The sequence below is a fragment of the Sinohyriopsis cumingii genome, chromosome 10, assembly GCF_028554795.1.
Source record: "Sinohyriopsis cumingii isolate HCF-2022 chromosome 10, ASM2855479v2, whole genome shotgun sequence".
NCBI lineage: Eukaryota > Metazoa > Mollusca > Bivalvia > Unionida > Unionidae > Sinohyriopsis > Sinohyriopsis cumingii.
Window position 1 is genome coordinate 12,782,335 of NC_142970.1, and position 18,213 is coordinate 12,800,547.

Sequence of the window (18,213 nt, forward strand, 5' to 3'; positions counted from 1 at the left end):
TTCCGTATAGTATTTGAGAAGAAACTTTTCATCGAACCCCGAGAAATGTGAGATATCACCGTGGCATAGCAATGGCAATCTCCACGTTCGATGTTCTCTTGACTCCACGTTTCATCTATAGGATCTGAGATCCATTGGGAAAATAGACCAACGTGTTCGGTTCCAGAAAGATTTTTTCAAGTTCTCCAGGAATCGTGCTGCAGATCAGTTCTTGGATGCACTTCTTGCACGATTGATGAGCCACACAGAAATTAGGAATATGAATGCCAATCTCTTGCATGCATTCGAAATAAAAAAGATTATATAAAATTGCCTTTCTTCTTCTTATCATCTTCTTCTCCCTCCTGTTTGGGGTTGGTAATTTTGAATGTAGCATTCGTATTCTAAGTCCACGATTTGGTGACAAATGTGACATCTTTTCTTTCCTGGACAAATAGGTGCCTTGGCACAATTTGTACGTATGACTTGTCAACAAGCAGAACAACAATTCAGGAGTTGACAAGCACTTTTCCGCTGTGAACATTTTGGGTCTTCAGATGTTGATGGTAACAGGTAGGGCTAAGTGCGTTGACAAGCTGAGCAATGCACTCGTTTTTGTCCTTCGTCAAGGCAGGGTTTAGAGGTCAAACATCTTGGACATTTCAATCCACAATGCTTGTGTTGCTCTCGACTGTTATAACCATCGTTACATGTCTCACAATAATAACTATATCCCAGGAATCCGGTGATACTGGTAATAGTAATGTTATCAAATGTTCATCGTAATGATAGACGTGAATTATTTCCCGTCTTTGAAATGTTTGCCTCGAAGCAACAGGGGTCCGTGCACTTCTTGAGGGACGTCTTGCAATATTTGCATGTCAGGAAAGCCACAGACAGTGTCTTTGGATAGCCCCCTTGCTGTAACAGGAGTTCTGCTTCGCTTAGTTGATGGGCTCGGTTCGATTTTCGAATAGTTTGTCAGACTATTTTCCATTCTGCCGTGTCGCTTTTTGTCAGCATACGTTCGTCTCACAAATATGGCACAGGCTAAACACTTCTTGTCTAGAGGTTCGTTAATTTAAACGAGGCTACGTTTGATACTGCGAACGTTCTCCAACAATAACACTTTTTTGCGTTGTCCGATCCCTTTGGAAATAGAAAAGTGGGTCATGTACAGTGTCGCTTTTCCATCGGTGATGTGAAACTTGTCATTGGATTGCTGTATGTGTAGAATCTTGTCTATCACTTTGGAAGGCGTCAAGTCTGATGGACTGCTAAACTCGATCCAAACGGGGGCCTTCAGACTGTCGTAACAAATGGATAGTGTCAAGCGATCGTCTTCGTTGGCTTGACATTGCCGTTTCAGTGTGGTTAACAAAGAATCACACAAATCGGTGATGAACCCTTCTGCTTTCTGCAGCGCTATGTCTGACTTAGAATCTTTAAATTTCACCGTGTACTGGGTCTGCATTCTGGCTCACTCATGTCATCTTCACAATCGCTTGCATGGACTGGAGCCAAGACTTCAGCTACTGTGCGAGGCGATAGGTCGCGTTTCTCTTACTTTCTTCTCCTTTCTTCACGAAATGATTACTCCCACTCCTTTCGAGATAGAAGCCAAAACACATGCTACATCTGTCAGAAGAAAAGGCATTGGTCTTCCGAATGTCAACAACGTCAAAGTAAGACAAGTGTCAATGAGACAAATGTCAATATACCTGTTATTATTCTCAAGGGAAATGACATTGGTCTTCAGACTGCTCTAAGAAACAACAGGAGGAGAAGGAGGATGAAAGGGGTTCCAAACAGGAAGAAGAGGTACCCACCGAAAAAGAAGAACCCGAACATGTTAAGAAAGAGAAGAAGAAAGAAGGCGAGAATAAAGTGAGAAGGATATTAAAAACCTGTGACAATGCAGAAATTAAATAATAGGAGAGTGAAAAGAAGAGGAAAAATGAACTTTTAAAGTGATGAGTTGTGAAATTGGATTGCAACTTGTACCAGAATATACCAGAAAGAATATACCAGAAAGAAAACGTGTCTCTTGGTTTTGATGTTTTATAATAAGGACATACGCTCACACACGTTCATCATCGGGAAGAAACGGACTTGAGTTTTATTTGATTTTGGCAAATATTGAGTAGGCTTATTTGAGAGAAGTTGGTGGCCCTGAAAAGGACCGTTGGGTGTTGTTTTTTTGTTTTTGTTTTCTAAAATGAGCTTGCACTGCTTTATCCATTTGCCCCAGCCAAGAGCTACTTCTGGAACTGCTACTGTCGATGACTTGGTAAAATCACTAGCGTTGGTATCTCAGGCATAGTGGGAGTGTGGACGGGATTGGAGTATTGGCTCGGGAATGTCTTTTTCTCTTGGGTTGTATCAAAGAAGTCTGATACATTTCTTTCAGACTCCTTAACTCTGCCAAAATGTCTCAGATTAACGTTATCGTTTGACTTTCATTGTCCTCCTTCTCTCCTAGACCTTGTTTCTTCTTTGCTTCTTCTTCTTCTTCTTCTTCTTCCTGTTGTTTTCTTCTTGTCTCATCTTCTTCTCGCTGTTGCTGATAAATGAGAAAGGCTTGATATGTTTCCTGCCGCTGTTGCAAACATTTCTCCAATTCTTCTTTCTGTCTCTGTTTAAAATCCTCGACGCACGGTAAGGAAGAAGCGGAGAAGGTACTGGTACTGGAACAAATTTTTGTGAAAAGAGAAAATCCGTTAAATCCCAATTAAAATCGTTCTCCTCTGGAAGTAGGATTGTGGTTGTTTTAGTGGCCGCTGATATGCCATCACTCCTCGTCTCCACAGCCGGTGCACCCCAATTCATAGTCTTCTTAATTTCCGTCATGTTCTAACCCTGTCGCATTGATTCATTGCGCACAGACGCTAGCCGATCTATATAGGGAATGTGACGTCACAGGCAACTCTCTTCGGATTGGAAGACAGACTCCGCTCTGTGAATTTTGTAACGCGTATTAGGATTAGTGAAAGAACTCAATCCGTTTCGATCCACTCTTCCACGATAAATAACCGCGGTTCACCTCATTCCATTCACCTGTTCTCGTCACAAAATGTGGACTAACGTAGAATCTTCTACCCTCATATCCTCGATGCTGTGCAACCTGGACTACCCCATGTATGACAGATCATCATGGGCTATTACCCAGATCACAGAGACGGCCCATTGGAAACGAAGAATCTATGTGGAGTGACAAGGCTGTCTGAAGAGAGTCTTAATCTACGGTCCAGGGGTCAGAATAAGTTTGAGGAAGAGAAGAAGATCCGTGTGATGCCCTCTACGTTAACTGAAGTGTTAACAAAAAAAATCCCAAAGACCCTTTTCAGGACCACTCCATTGCCTCGAAAAGATATCTATTCTCTCTTGCCTAAAACATTTTAGTCGTTTTTGTGTGTGATAGATTTATGTTCATAAATCTATGTTTGTGTAATATGTATAGATCTCTATGTATATGTCTCTATTGTCCATAGAGTATCGCGTATTTAGGTCAGCCACTTGCAGCACTATTCCGCCCGAATAAGGTCAGCCTCTTGCAACATTGTTGCCACTGTATCCCCAGTGTCCAGTACCATGACGTCACCCCTGTTAAAATAATTTTGTCACTATAGTGGGACCCTGTCTCTAATCCCTATTTCCATTGTCCCTATACATCTTTTCCCCATAATGCCGTGACTATTTTAACATTGAAGTCCCAATATTCCCCTATCGCCCCCACTCACTACTGCTGAAGTACATATATTTTATGTTTGGAATCAATAACCACTTGTATTCTCCACAATCCCATCCTTTGACAGAACAAGCTTTGATCCCCTTTTATCTTGATCAAACTTGCAAGCAAATACCCTTGATGCCACCAATATTCGTTTCATGTTAAACGTGTGAAATATTTATGACTTCTACAAAAACTGTCGTATTAAAAACAAATTGCCTGAAGCAATTATTTATGACGTGTAAATGAATTGCATTTATTATTGTGTGGTCGCTCCACCATATTCACTGTATATCTGTGCGCCATTCAAGGCAAGGCAGCCTTTTAACTTGTCTTCAGTTTCTGATTGGTCTATTAATTTTGAATACGTCAAATAATACCCCGAAATTTGACTGGTCTAGCAATTTTGAATACGTCAAATAATACCCCGCAATTTAACTGGTCTAGTAATTTTGAATACGTCAAATAATACCCCGAAATTTGACTGGTCTAGTAATGTTTAATACGTCAAATATAACCCTGAAATTTGACTGGTCTAGTAATTGTTAGATAGTGTACATTATGAGCACTGTAACTGGTTTTGAAGTGAGTCATTAAAACATTTATGGAGGACAAAACATGTTGTAATTTACAGTGTTAACCAATAATATAAATACTGTACATAATGCTCAAAATATTCAGGTAAAATTTTAATCAGTAATTTTTTAAAACGCAGGTTGTAACAAAGAAACATTTTCATTATTTCCTCTTTCCTTTCATTATTTATTCGTCTAATTCATTAATTTGTTTCTCATTTCTTTTTTTCTCTTTTTTTTAAAAAAAAGATGTTTCTGCTGATTTGTGTCACCTTAGTAATCTCTTTATAATCTGCATGTGAAGTAAATTGTGCTACCACTGTTTCCACAAACAAGATTCTATGGAAGGGCCTGGCACTCTCCTGGGCGAAAAATTCAAGATAAGACCTTTTTTCCATTTAAATGCTGAGTGTTGAAATCACATCCAATATTCTTCATCGAAAACAAGGTTTCCGGATTAACTCGGGGGGGGGGGGCAATCTGGATGTCAGATTGGCGCCATTTTCAATTAGGACCAATCAAACATCATCCGAAGACTCTTGTGAAAACTCCATGTCAGTATGACCATCCATTCAGAGGGAGAGGCAACATCAAGATTTTGAAAGACAGCCATGCTGAATGTACGATTAGCACCATTTTCATTAGGACCAGCTAAGTTCTAGCATCATACGAAGTCTTTTGATGAAATCCTTGTCTTGATATAGCCATCCAATTGGAAGGATAGTGAACAATATTTTCAAGATGGCCACCACGGTGGCTATATTCAGGACTAAATTCCATCATTTTCAACTACATAAACTCTTTTGACAAAAACTCCATACCAGAATGGCATTCCTTTCAATAGGAGTAGTCATAACAAGATTTCAGGATGGTCCACATAATGGTCATATTGAACGTCAGATCAGTACCATTTTAATTTAGGACAAATAAGACATTATGGGAAGTCTTTTGGCGATTATCCCACGCTGACATCATTTTCTGTTTAATGTGCTGGAAGAAAACGATGACATGATAACAAGATTTTCAAGATGGTTTCCATGGTTACCATAATGGACACAGATTGGCACAATTTCCATTTAGGACCAACTATCCTTCATACAAAGTGCTTTGGTTAAAGCACAATGTTGTCATAACTAGCCATGTAGGAGAAGTAGCGATAACACGATATCGAAGATAATCATTGTGGCAGCTATATTGGAAGTTAGATCAGCACCAATTTGATTTAGGACCAACCAGATATCATAGGAAGTCTTTCAATGAAAACCTATCTTGCTGATATCACCATTCGTTCATTTTGAAGTAGTGGTGCAATTTTCAGGATGGCTACTCTAGCAGCCATACTGGATTTCAGAGTGGCACCATTTTCATAAATAAACATCATAATAAAGTCGTTCAGTAAAAAACATCCGTGCTGATATGCCCGTCCATCCAGGAAGAGTAGCGATAACGATATTTTCAAGATGTCCACTGACGCAGCCAAACTCGACGTCAGATTGGAACAATTTTCACGAAGGACCAACGAGACATCATAAGTCTGTTTGGTTAACCTTCACCTGATGAAGAGTAGCGATAACAAGATTTTCAAGATGAATGTTGTGGTGGCTATACTGATCTTCAAATCAGCATCATTTTCATATAAGACGAACATGACATTATAAGAAGTCTTGCATTGTAAAGTCCATATTGATATGACGATCCATGGAGGATAAAAAGCGATAACAAGATTTTCATTTTCGATGCTTAAGCAATAACATTTTTATTTAGAACAAACTACAACAGGGATAAATGTGTGTGTGTCCAAGTTTCATGGTAGTTCTCCAAATAGTTTAGGAAGCGTAGCATGGGGCACTTGGCCCAACAGACAGACAACGGACAAGAGACCGTCCTATAAACTCTCCTTGTCTAGGAACAGTACAACTCATTAGGTTTTCATTTTCCAATCATAGAACGGATGTTTTAATATTATTTGAAATCACTTGAGATAACAAAAACATACAACCTTTCAGTTTGCGGACATTACCTCGCAGACATACGGCCTCTTCCGACCATTCTTTAATTTCCGCAGACAATAATAACAACGCACGTAATAACACCTTCTATATTGTATGTAAATAAGGGGAAAATGTATTGACTGACATTGATATATTAGCGGTCAGTCTGTCATACACCTAAATTTTCTCATTTTCGCTAGACATACAATCGATACAAAATAATAATATTGATGCAGCACCAGCCATTATAAAGCTGTCCATGGAAGCCTCATAGTGAGACTATCTTATAATGGGAGAACAAATTTACTTTGAATACTGAAATAATGACACGGTCTCCATTGCCATACGTGCTTTATAACATGTACTGTATTTATAATGAAGGTGTACTGTCATGATTTTATTTCGGCAACGGGTTTTTGCATATTTACTTCCCAGTGTAACTCCACATGACCCTATATAGTACTGTTTGAACAAGTTCCGTCTCGAGACTGTCTCGTACACGTCTTGAATCAAGCATATGTTATCTCATGAGTTGATGATAACATTCCAAACCAACAAACAGTATAGTACCTACGACCCCTTTCTTTAAGATAGCGTTCAACAGAGCACTTTACATTATTCAAAATGGATGAGCTCGGGCGATGTTAGGGTAAACAGGAGTAATCGCAGGGTCAACTGGCGAGTTGGAGTGATCGCTTGGTAAATTGGATTGATCGTAGGGCGAGTTTTGCGTAATCGTAGGGCGAGTTGGGCGTAATCGTAGGGTTAGTTTGATAGATTATTGGGTGAGAAGGAGTAGTCGTATGGTGAGCTTAAGTAATCGTAGGATGAATTGGGGGTAATCGTTGGGTGAGCTGAATTAGTTGTGCTAGGAGCTGGAGAGAGTTTGCAGAAGGAGAGGAGCTGGTGTCCTTGATATTTAGCTGTGATCGGTTTTGAAATGATGGATAAGTCTGTCAGGAAACTGTTTAAGGTCTTCAAAATGTATGCGAAAATTGGAAATTTGCCTTTGCTGAAATAATAAAAAAAATCAGTGACTTTATTATTTTATATAATTGAATTCAGAATTAAAATGGTGACTCAAGCCTGTAATAAGGGAGAAAAGTAAAGTACATAATCCCAGGCAAACGACCTCTCCGGTGGCCCAAAACAGTTAGAGCGCCCGCCTCGGACACAGGAGGTCGCGGGTTCGAAGCCCGGCCAATTAATACCAATGACTTACAAAAATGGTACTGGTAGCATTAAGTGGTTAGTGTTAGGACTGGTCGACCTTGTGTCAGAATAATGTGACTGGGTGAGACATGATGCTACAGGTATGCGGTATGATGTCCCAGTACTAGACAGCTATAAATTGCCACTGCCACACTGTAGACAGCGATATTACAGAAAAAGCGTTAAAGTTACGCTACAAATCCAAAACACAAACCCAGACACACACACACATACACACAAACACATATTTTAGTACCATTTTTGTAAGTCTTTGGTATGACTTAGCCGGGGTTCGAACCCACGACCTCCCGCGTCCGAGGCGGAGGCTCTAACCAGTAGGCCACCGGAGCGGTCTATCATCATTTCTACGAGAATGCAGCCTCACAATCTAAATTACTATAAACCCTAATACTGGCTTCTATAACATTAAATTTACATAAGCCACATAGTGCGTTGCACTCGGCCCGCCATCCCATCCTCTTTTTTCTCCAAGTGATTCAACTCGCGTACCCATAGTAAATCGACCACTACCCCCACAAAAAAAAAAAAAAAAAAAAAAAAAAAAAACAATTTAAAACTTCTATATTCAGGAGTCGTACGACCTTCAGATGTAGCTTTGCTGATAATAACACCCATGGAAACGGCGCACTTCCTGAACATGAGCTATGAATAGACTTGAGCAGTCTTGGAAAACGGCAGGACGCAAAACGCAAAGGTTTAATGTAATAATTTCCATTTCCTTAAAAACTGTGAAACAAACATACAAGAAATAGCTTGTGCATTTGCAATAACGATCCATCGAAGCAGCTTTTTTATTATTATTTTGTAACAAATACCAATGAATAAACAATTCAAGTCGAAGAATCGTTTAATATATGCTAAATGTACTTCATCATATAGTAACTTTCAATCTACTTTATTATTGGTTGTTCTTTTTCAATATAGTCAAACTAAAAAAAAATACTCGACCAATATAAAGGCAAAGTTAAGAAAAGATATTAGGTATGCAAAATAAAATTCAAACAAGGAACGTAGTTCGTGATATTGCATTTGTATCAAAAACACACACACGTGTGCGCGTTTTATTTAACGTCGGCATCATTTAAAACAACAATCTAACTTAAGTTATAATGAGGTAGTTACTGACATTGCACAAAACAAATAACTCATTACAACAAACATTTACAATACATCGAAACACATCACAAAACATAAAATATAGAATGGGACAAAACACACATCGCATGACATAAGACCAGCAAGCAAAGAATTTTAAAGGTCAGTGAGTAAAAGTGAATTTAGTGTGTAGAATATTTTGTTTTAAAAAATTCAGGATTATATATTTAAAACTTTAAAAAAAAAAAAATTATTAGTCAGGATTGAAACATGAAATAAATGCAGACTAATTTGGACTAAACGTATTATAATGTCGTACTTAAAAATAAAGGAGTTGACAGTGGGGCACTTTATCAGTACAAATAACAAGTACAGATAAATAATAAACACTGACATCATCATTATCTGTCATCATGGCGGGGTGGGGGTGGGGGTATTTACACGGGTATATAGAGAACTCGCCCCCACCGTATCTGGAGAAGTCGCCCCAGATTAGTTGGAGAAGTCGCCACAAATGGTTGGAGAAGTCACCCCAAAACTTGTCAACCAGAAAACCTATTTAATATTTATCTTTGAAATAAATAAATTATTTAAATGATAGAAATGTGTACCTTAGAACGACACTGTTAGCAGAAAAGATGTCGCCACATGGTGGTTATTTGAATACACGAATGATTTATCTTATCATCTGGTATTGCTCTCCCGTACAAGGAAGCAAACTCCATTCTATGCAACTCCAGATGGTTTCCAAAAGGAAACTGAAACTTAGTCAAACCCGGAAAACGAAAGAAAAACAAGGACGAATATTTCGCTCGTGGGATACGTTCAAAAGCGAAGAACTAAGTGTCAGTGCATTGTTGAATACATGTTCTAGATTATATGCTGCACATGTATCCTAGTTCTATTTCAATATGTTTGTCATTCCAACGTAATGGTGCAAATGTCAAGTGTATATTCCTTTTTGGTCATTTGGTAAGTTTCGGTAAGTATATAGATATATGCAGTGATATCAAAATCGTTGTCAAATTTGCTGAGATCCTACTTTTCATCTGACATTTACTAAAACAACAGGAACACTTGTTTAAAAATACAAAAAGCACGAGTCGTCATTGTTTTTAACTCGGATATAAACACTTTTGTTCTTAACCCGTTTTGACAAAATCAATGTAAGTGCCATGCACAACTTATTTAAATTCATTGATGTTCAAATAAATGTAATTATTTTATCAAACGTACAATTAAGTAGTCACAGTCATTTTTGTAGAGGGTTCAGATTGTCAAATAGATCGTTGAATACATTTTCCTTGATTGAAAATGTTCTGCGCGTATCCGAATACTTTTTTTTCTTCTCGTTTTCTTAGACGATCCTACGCTTGGTACTGAATACTATGGGAAATATTGCCGTTGTTTTCCACCAGTGCTCATCTCTGACAGTTCTACGGCAAAACTATTTCAATATTGGTAGCCAGAAGTATTCGTTTTGAAATCATTACTTTATATCGTCGCTGAACTCTAATATTTATATTGTAAAACTAAATTAACATGGGTACTGGAACAATCCTCAATTTTTTAAAACTTTTTTTAATTCTCCATCTTTGAAAAGTACGAAATTATCTTCCAAATGAAATAATATTAAAGATATGTTTACGCTCTTTCATTTAATGTTTCCAACATCAATTTAGTATGCACCTTTGATTTTGTAACTGCATCGGATGAATATGCATTTTCTTCCACACTTACGTTCAAGACTGTTTTCCACTCGTTGTATAATAAACGCTTCCTTCCCATTCTGCATTCATCTTGTTTGTGTAATGTCGATAACAGAAAAATAAATATCTTATAATTGAAAGTCTTTGTGTTCATATAAACTCGTTAGCTTTTTATAACAACACACATCGGAACACCACGAGAATTTTTTAAAAAAAAACTAAATGTTGCTGTTAACTTTCTTGGTTGATAAATCTATTATACTAACATTATTCATTAATGTGGTGCGGCGGTTCGAGTCTAAGATTCAGCCAATGTGGGCATGTGAGAAAGCCTGCCAGTAGCTTCTCGTGGGTCGGTGGTTCTTTCCGGGGTTTTCCGGATTCTTCCTCCACCATTAATACTGGCCGCCATGTATAGCCTATCGTGCTGAAAAATGGCGTTAAACCCCACAACAACAACAACAACATTAATGTGGTAATTACTCTCAAACTCGGGGCCCCGAGTGGCCAAGTGGTCTAAAGCGCTCTCCGATACGGATCACTGCCATCTCACCTCTGTCTGCGTAGATTCGAGTCTCGGATTCGGCCAATGTGGGTATGTGAGAAAGCTTGCCAGTAGCTTCACGAGGGTCGGTGGTTCTTTCCGTGGTTTTCCCGGGTTCTTCCTCCACCATTAATACTGGCCACCATGTATAGCCTATTGTGTGCTGAAAAATGGCGTTAACCCCTACAACAACAACAACAACTCTCAAACTCTGTTCTGGCTGATTCGGTACAAATTACTGACTGATTCTGCCAGATTTTTGGCTGATTCTCCAAACTTCCAAGTTTATTCGGACCATGTGAAATATTATTCAGTTTAATCCAGGATTTAGATGTGACATTTAAATTTGTTTTTAAAGACGATCTTCTCATTATGTCCTAAGTACGGCGATGGATAAGTCCATCAGGACTGCAGCTAAATATTTGTTTTCATCAAGAGTCTTCCTCCAGTCTTCAAGCAGGGTGATCTGGCATCCATGATCTTTATGAAAAGCGCCCAAATGTAAGTTAAAAATGTTCGCAAAAATGATGCTAAATGGGTCTCAATCGATTTCACAAACAGTCTGGATATGACAGGATGGGTAAAATGCTGACAGGTCTATAAAGACTATTATCAAGAATTTTTATATATATTTTTTAAATCGTTACTACTTTAGCTTCCTTCACACCACAATTAAAACCTTTCATTGTATAGTTTTGTTCACTCGATCTGTAATACGACCGACAAGGATTGGTGTTTCGCCTTTTAACAGCAATATGATCCCTTCCAGTAATTTTAATTTTTTGTTATATAAACTTCTTATCATTTTATACACTTGTTCATAGTTAACTTATGCTACTGTGGCCCTTAACAGCCTTGATATTCTGATGGGATAGAGGGTCAAAAGGAACATCCTTAACAATGTCGAATGCCACATTGACACAAAAATTATTTCGCACTTACTGATTCATAAAATAACTAAGTTTTTAATGTCTTTTCTTCTCATATCTGTTTCAATCAGGGACAGGTTACTCTAACAATATCTACAGCTCCTGTTCACATAGGTCAATTGACATCAGATGTGCTGATCATGACTAGAAAACATGATATACCAACAAACTCTCTCTCTGTCTCTCTCTCTCTCTCTCTCTCTCTCTCTCTCTATATATATATATATATATATATATATATATATATATATATATATATATAATTTAATTATATCTGATTTAGTATATATTTTAATTTAATTGTTTATTTGTCAGTTTTTAAAAAATTATGTTTCATTACATGCTATTGTAATGTAAACTTATTCACTGAAGATGCTCCTTTTCCAGAAAATAGTTTGACCTTGACTGTTCGTTTTAGTAAACAACAAATTTTGACCTAGATCCTGACCTTGATTCAAAATTAGTAGCAGCCACGTAAATAAGTTCTATTTTTATTTTAAAATGATTGGTTGTTGTCAATGTCATGATGGGCCTACGTGATTAAAAATTAAACATTTTAATTTTATTAAAGGCTTTGATACAAATTTTTTTACTCAATTTGGCCTTCCCAAGGCTGTTTAGTTTGATCAAGGCTCAAATTTCATGTCTGGAATTTTCCAGCAAGTTATGTATGAATCAGGCATCTAACAATTCAAATCTTCTGCCTATCACCCTGGGAACCAAGGGTATTAGAATGATTCCATCAGACTTTCAAAAATATGATTCGATCGTATTGTTTTGATAAGTGTAAAGATTATGATGAAGGCATTCATTTACCATTGTTTGCTGTTAGGGAATCAGTTCAATAATTTTTAGGTTTCAGTCACTTTGAACTGGGTTTTGGACACTGTGCGTGGACCATTTAAGTTATTGAGAGAGAAACTTCTTTCTAATGAAGATGCTGAAATTAATCTTCTTGATTATGTTTCTAAATTTAAATATAAGTTGTCAAAGGCTTGTGAGGTCACAAGTACAAATCTGCACTTGAATCAATCCAAAATGAAGCAAGATATGATAAAAACTCGAAGGAAAGGAGCTTTCAGCCTGGTGATAGAGTCCTGGCTCTCCTGCCCATACCATAAAACCCTCTTCAGACCAAATATTATGGTCCCTACACAGTTAACAGGAAAGTAAATGATTTAAATTACATCATGAATCCTCCTGCTAAAAGTGTATTTTGAAAGAATTAACCATGTTAAACACGCAATTAATTTAGTTGTACCTGTTCCACTCCGTGAATATTTAAGTGAAGGAATATCATCAGATTCTACTGATATTGGAATGACAAATCTTCGGAATTCCGAAATTATGAAAGATCTGGACAAGAAACTTTCACATTTGCAAGAGCAATAAAGAAATGTACTTAAACAGTTATTATTTGAATATGAGCACTTATTTCCAGATGTTCCTAGCACAACCTTTGTTTTGCACTGCATGAAGACCACCACTACCTTTGTTTTGCACTGCATGAAGACAACCACAACCTTTGTTTTGCACTGCATGAAGACCACCACAACCTTTGTTTTGCAACGCATGAAGACCACCACAACCTTTGTTATGCACTGCTTGTTTTGCACTGCATAAAGACCACCACTACCTTTGTTTTGCACTGCATGAAGACCACCACAACATTTGTTTTGCACTGCATGACGACCACCACCTTTGTTTTGCACTGCATGAAGACCACCACAACCTTTGTTTTGCACTGCATGAAGACCACCACAACCTTTGTTTTGCACTGCATGACGACCACCACCTTTGTTTTGCACTGCATGAAGACCACCACAACCTTTGTTTTGCACTGCATGAAGACCACCACAACCTTTATTTGCACTGCATGAAGACCACCACAACCTTTGTTATGCACTGCTTGTTTTGCACTGCATGAAGACCACCACTACCTTTGTTTTGCACTGCATGAAGACCACCACAACATTTGTTTTGCACTGCATGACGACCACCACCTTTGTTTTGCACTGCATGAAGACCACCACAACCTTTGTTTTGCACTGCATGAAGACCACCACAACCTTTGTTTTGCACTGCATGACGACCACCACCTTTGTTTTGCACTGCATGAAGACCACCACAACCTTTGTTTTGCACTGCATGAAGACCACCACATCCTTTGTTTTGCACCGCATGAAGACCACCACAACCTTTGTTTTGCGCTGCATGAAGACCACCACAACCTTTGTTTTGCACTGCATGAAGACCACCACAACCTTTGTTTTGCACTCCATGAAGACCACCACAACCTTTGTTTTGCACTGCATGAAGACCACCACAACCTTGTTTTGCACTGCATGAAGACCACCACCACCTCTGTTTTGCACTGCTTGTTTTGCACTGCATGAAGACCACCACAACCTTTGTTTTGCACTGCATGAAGACCACCACAACCTTTGTTTTGCACTGCATGACGACCACCACAACTTTTGTTTTGCACTGCATGAAGTCCACCACAACCTTTGTTTTGCACTGCATGAAGACCACCACCTTTGTTTTGCACTGCATGAAGACCACCACTACCTTTGTTTTGCACTGCATGAAGACCACCACCTTTGTTTTGCACTGCATGAAGACCACCACAACCTTTGTTCTGCACTGCATAAAGACCACCACAACCTTTGTTTTGCACTGCATGAAGACCACCACCTTTGTTTTGCACTGCATGAAGACCACCACAACCTGTTTTGCACTGCATGAAGACCACCACAACCTTTGTTTTGCACTGCATGAAGACCACCACTACCTTTGTTTTGCACTGCATGAAGACCACCACAAACTTTGTTAAGCACTGCATGAATGCTTTAAGAATCAACTTATTAATAGTTTCATGTCTCCACTTGAAATTGGAAGACAGTATGGTGTTACCTCAGAAACATAAGAAATAACGAAGTTTCCTTATAATGCAAGGATAATCTAATCTAGAAGTCCAGGTTCGGAGATGAATGAATACCAAGAAAATCTATTACACTGTACTTCCTGCATATGTAAAATTGCTGCAGCCACATGCACTTGTTTTTTTTTTTTATGTCGGGAGAGAATTTATTGGCATCAATCCCATCCTATCAACCAAAAAACCCACAAACAAAAAAAAACACCGCAGCAAGGTGACTAACTTGTGCGGTTGAAAGTCTGACACAGCCCCATTGCTGATTCTGCCATCAAATCAATTCAATTTTTTAATCAGATTGGTCATCAAATAGACAAAATACAAATCAACATAGTAACTTTGTGTAAAAAGTGGTTATTAAATGACTAGTCAAGTACTTCATTATGCACAGGGACTAGTCAAATACTTCATTATGCACAGGGACTACCGGTAGTCACATACTTCATTATGCACAGGGACTACCGGTAGTCAAGTACTTCATTATGCATAGGGACTACTGGTAGTCAAGCACTTCATTATGCACAAGACAAGTACTTCATTATGCACATGGACTACCAGTAAAGGGGGGTTTTGGGGGGTGGGGGGGGGTAAAGTACTTCATTATGCACAGGGACTAGTCAAGTAAAGTACTTCATTATGCACAGGGACTACTGGTAGTCAAGTACTTCATTATGCACAGGGACTACTGGTAGTCAAGTACTTCATTCTGCATAGGGACTACCGGTAGTCAAGTACTTCATTATGCACAGGGACTCCTGGTAGTCAAGTACTTCATTATGCACAGGGATTAGTCAAGTACTTCATTATGCACAGGGACTACCAGTAGTCAAGTACTTCATTATGCACAGGGACTACTGGTAGTCAAGTACTTCATTATGCACAGGGACTACCGGTAGTCAAGTACTTTATTATGCACAGCAACTACCGGTAGTCAAGTACTTCATTATGCACAGGGACTACCAATAGTCAAATACTTCATTATGCATAGGGACTACCGGTAGTCAAGTACTTCATTATGCACAGGGACTAGTCAAGTATCTCATTATGCACAGGGACTACCAGTAGTCAAGTACTTCATTATGCACAGGGACTAGTCAAATACTTCATTATGCACAGGGACTACCGGTAGTCAAGTACTTCATTCTGCACAGGGACTACTGGTAGTCAAATACTTCATTATGCACAGGGACTCCTGGTAGTCAAGTACTTCATTATGCACAGGGACTACCGGTAGTCAAGTACTTCATTATGCACAGGGACTACTGGTAGTCAAGTACTTCATTATGCACAGGGACTACCGGTAGTCAAGTACTTCATTATGCATAGGGAACACATTTGTAACATCTCCTTTATGCTGAACATGCAGTTAATACAAGATAATTTGAACAGAACCAGTGATGTAGTGGTCGGGGTACATTACAAACCTGGTCACTTTGTTAGTTTGCAGAAGGTGAGTAGGTGTTATCAATAAGTTTTTTTCTTTTACTGAAAAAAATGAGTGTCTGTCCTGTGCTAATCATCTCAGATGAATTCTCAATTTAAAAAATATACAGGAAATCAACTAACAATTATTCACGCCTGCTGAATTTTGAAGTAACTGGTATAGGGTAAGTAACATTTTATAATGGTTTTCCACATCTTGTATCAATGTGTATCTGGAAGGAAAAAGTACTGATGCATCAAAATATCAATGAATCTTCACTGCTACCCCATTCTTTGATTATGATATGAGTACAAAATAGGACACAAGTTTATTTCACACAAACACACATGGTTTACCACTTCATGTGGAAGACGGAACTGAACCCGACTGATGATGCCACTGAGTGCAGGAAAATATCCATATACAATGGAATGTGTGTCTGTATTTGCATTCTGAATGTGTGTACCTGTCGATAGAAAGACTGTCAGATAGGTAGGTATATAGCTGGGTAAAATAGATATAAAAATATGGATAGACGGTGTACAAATAGGTAGATATGAATAGATAGTGTATAATAGATATGCACAGTTTCTGTATGGATAGATAATATATAAAAATATGTACATGTACTGGTCCGTTTAACACAATTTTTCAGTACACGATAGGCTATACATGGCAGCCAGTATAACTGGCTGAGGAAGAACCAGGAAAAACCAATAATTCAGAGGAAGCTACTGATAATCTATATCACATACCCACCTTTTCCTAACCTAAGACTTGAACCCATGCCAACAGAAGTGAGAAGACAGTGATCAGTAAAAGGCAAATGCTTTAGACAACATGTCCACCCAGGACATAAGCTGGGTTTTTTGTTGTCTGCACTAGCTTTTGTATTAAAGCAACAAAACTATTAAACAGTCTTGTGTTGTTTGCTGTATCTTTTTCATTACCTTGCTTATTTTATTTATATACAATAATTTTAAAATGTAATCTTTTTGTTTGCAAACCTCTAATATTATCTTTTACTAATACCAGCCGAGTTGGGTCCATGTTTGTTCTGTCGATCACTAGAAACTGCACGTCCATGTTTGTTCTGTCGATCACTAGAAACTGCACATTATGCATTGGCAGATCTGGGTCTGTGCAGTTTGCAGAACTTGTTAGCAAGTATTTATGTTATGTGTGTTGCTCATGTTCTTGATGCCAAGATGGATTATTGATAATTGGTAAAGAATGATATTAATAGCCTACATGTGCATATACTGTTAAAGCTTATGTGTAAATCATTACATTTTATTTCTGTGATAATCTGGGCTTTAAAAATATTTCCATTTTACTACTTGCCCTGTCTGCCAAGATTCTTGGAACTTTAACATACAGTTTCCTTATTGAAAGGTTCAAAGGTTCTGATTTGAGTGATATCAGTCAGAAAGAAGGGTTCAATGGTCTTAAGGTTTAGTGGTACAAAGATGCCTTAGTCCAAAAGTTCATTGGTCCAAAAGAAGAGTTCAATGTTGCAAAGGTTATGTGGTCTAAAAGTTCATTGGTCCAAAAGAAGAGTTCAATGTTGCAAAGGTTATGTGGTCTAAATGTTTGTTGGTCCAAAAGTTGATTGGACCAAAACAAGTATTTGACAATCTGAAGGTGCATTAGCCCGAAGATTCAATTACAGTGGAAGAATGGAAATAGTACATATTTGAATCAACAAACCCATTTTCAATACCTTCAGAATTGTGAAACCTTTTTCAAATACTTTTAGACATGAGAACCTTTATCCTTCAAACTTGCGGACCTTCCTTCTAAGTTATGAACCCTCAGATCAATAAAACTTTGTCACCTCTATATTCTTTGAACTTGCGAACCTTTGAAACAATGGAACTCTGGGCTAAAATGCCAGGAAAAAAGAACTTTTGTATGAAAATAATTTAATGTATGAACCTTCAGACAAATGATCCTTTTGTAAAATTGAGCAGTTACTGTCCTATACAGCTGTATAATTTAAAAGACTGAAATACTAAACTTCAACTACAACATTGTTTGAAGTATTTGGCATAGTATTTACATCTT